Raw genomic sequence first — 3,098 nt, forward strand, 5'->3', positions numbered from 1 at the left:
CCAAACGAAAGGTGGGTGATGATCATCCCCAATAAGTTAGATTTTGATAACTAATCCTTAAAAGATACCTCCTCCCTTCAAGTGACCACCAACCAAAATAATTCTTATTACCCTTTCAAACACCCAACGGTCTCATGCATTCCCTATTGACCTATTCTTGTATGTAATTCAAGATTCTCTTCTTTCTTTGCCCTTTGGCTACTCCGAGTACTAATATTTCGAAAACGAATTAATTAAACAAACTTCAACTTGGATTAATATTTGGAAGCCAACTTCTAATTTGCTATCACAATAATTATAATTGGGTTATGTAAAAATACCCAGAAACTTTTCTTTTCATGAACTTCGGCTACCATTAAGTCAACAATAGTACATTTTTAACGTTAATGTATTTAAGTAATCTTTGTCCCATTAACTCTTTAACTATATCAATTATCATTTTTATATTACTCTTTTAATTTATGCAACATGTAAAGTATCTTACATATATATTATCGTTGAAACTTTAATCAGAGAGAAAAAAAAGGGGGAAGAGAAATGGCAGAGGCAAACATTACCAAAATTAGCATGTGATGGACTCTTCAAAGCATGACTGCTCTTATTACTGGCAGAACCAAAGGAATCGGGTCTCTCTCTCCCCCTCTTTGTCTCTTTCCCTCTCTTTGACTCAACTATGTAGCTTTTATTCAAAAACAACCGCTGTATAGTTGGAACTATATAGTAGTTATTTGGTATAAAACTATATAGTGATTATTGTTCAAATAGCCGCTATATAGTTTACTAAATAACTTGTCTAAAATGACCAAAACTAGGATGAAACTATATATAGTTTTTCTCAAATAACCATTTATATATTTGGAAACTATATAATTTTTTAACAGAAAACCTTTATGTAGTTTGCAAAAAGGTCTCCATATACCAAAGCTAAAATAAACTAATTACAATTATGTAGACACCTAACATATAATGGTTAAAACCGCTATATATTCACTCAGGAAATATATAATGCTGGAAATTATAATGGTTTTAAAAATTATATATATAGATAAAAATAGCTATTATATATATTCTGTTGTATTAGTGACTCTCATGTGTGTGTGTGTTTTCAATTATTAGATTTTTATAGAGAATAATGATTCATGTACTATTATTAGGTATGCTATTGTGGAGGAACTAGCACAACTTGGCGCTGTTGTATACACTTGCTCTAGGAATGAGTCTGAGCTAAATAAATGCTTACAACGATGGACTGCCCAAGGATTTCAAGTTATTGGATCTGTCTGTGATATGGTGTCCCCTACACAAAGACAGGATCTCATAACTAAAGTTTCCACTGCGTTTGATGGACAACTTAATATCCTTGTTAGTAATTAGACATACTAGAAAATATAAGAGTATAATGGTAATTTGTCTTTTAAGTCATAGTTGAGAAGTTGGGACGTTAAATTCATTCATGGTGCATTTTCACTCTTAAACATTTAAAATCATGGCAATCTCTCATGTTCTTAACTTTAATTTTAAATGACTAGAAAATTACATATGACCTAAATAATTAGATATAAGAACTAAAAATCATATAAATGGATTGTCTTTATTTATACTTCTTTTGGTCATTTTTTAAAATTTTTTTAGTCAATTAATTGTGAAAGTTAATGACAATGGGAAATGCTACAATTTTAAGCATTTAAGAGTCAAAATATACAAAAAAAAAAAAAACAAGTTTAAGAGCCTAAATGATCTTAGGCATATAATTTAGGGTCAAATTACCATTTCACCCAAATATAAATTCTGCTGAGCTGCACACACACATATTACTTCTTTGTTTCAAATAAAAGGCATTTTGGAAAACCCCTATGTTTTAATATTAATATGTAATGCATTTTATGGAATACCAATCTTTTTTTTTTTAAATTTGTAAAAAGAGCCAAGTAATTTTGATACCCTCCTATTGAAGTTTTAACTAAAAATATATAGAATTTCATAAAATACTTCCTATATTGAAACATATGACTTTCCAAAATCAAAACTTCATATTTGAACAGAGGAAGTACTTTTTCCTTTTCTTACATCACTTGATTATGTTTCATGATTGATTTAGGTTATATATATCTTGAAGATCAAGTCTAAAAGATGTTGGGTTTGATTATAATGTATTTTTGGTAAGCTAATATCCAATCATTATATATTAGGTAAACAATGTGGGAACAATATAACAAAACAAACTCTGGAATATACTGCAGAAGATTTCTCATTTCTAACAACACAACAAAATCTAGAATCTTCATACCACATGAGCCAACTTGCACATCCTCTTCTAAAAGCTTCACAATCTGCAAGCATCATTTTCATATCCTCCATTGCTTGCATGTCAGCTATAAATTTAGGATCCATATATGGTGCAATGAAAGGTAATTAATCTCTTTATTTGATTGAGAAGACACAATGATTGATCCTTATAGTTTTACTTGCTTTGATATTAGTTCTTGTAATTTTTTTTTTTGCTTCAAGTCTCTTTAGTTTATCTTATCTGCAATTTTAGTTCCTTTATTTTTGTATATGCCTAAAAAAAAAATAAAGTGACACGAATGATATTAAATATGCTTACCTAGGCCTATGAGTAACATCACTAATCTTTGTGCTGAGGCAAAATTATGATTCAACATATTGAAACATAGAATATGCAGAACAGAATGAATAACTTTGTTAATATGTTGAATCATAATTTCACTTCCGTGCAGATAATTAATGACATTAATCATAAGTCAACATTGTTAGTGTTATTATCGTCCTTTTGGGCATATTAAAAAATAACAAGACTAATGCTAGATACATGATAAGCTAAAGGGACTTAGAGCAATGAAAAAAATTATAAAGACTAATAACTATGTTTTTTATTTGATTTATAGGAAATGAAGAAGGATTATAAATATAACATGTAATTTCATTAAAAAACTTGTTGAAATGCAGGAGCAATAAACAAATTGACCAAGAACTTGGCATGTGAATGGGCAAAAGACAATATAAGGACTAATAGCGTTGCTCCTGACATCACCAAGACACCTCTTCGTGAACGAGTAAACGCTTTAATCTATCCTTGA

General features: G+C 29.5%; 1 pseudogene; it reads left to right on the forward strand.

Annotated features, from left to right (window-relative positions):
* The first annotated feature begins 573 nt into the window (after positions 1-573).
* LOC129319593 (tropinone reductase homolog At2g29170-like) lies at positions 574-3,098 on the forward strand (annotated as a pseudogene).

This window comes from Prosopis cineraria, unplaced genomic scaffold (genome assembly GCF_029017545.1).
Source record: "Prosopis cineraria cultivar Desert tree isolate PC_DT_omini unplaced genomic scaffold, ASM2901754v1 PC9, whole genome shotgun sequence".
NCBI classification, from domain to species: domain Eukaryota; kingdom Viridiplantae; phylum Streptophyta; class Magnoliopsida; order Fabales; family Fabaceae; genus Prosopis; species Prosopis cineraria.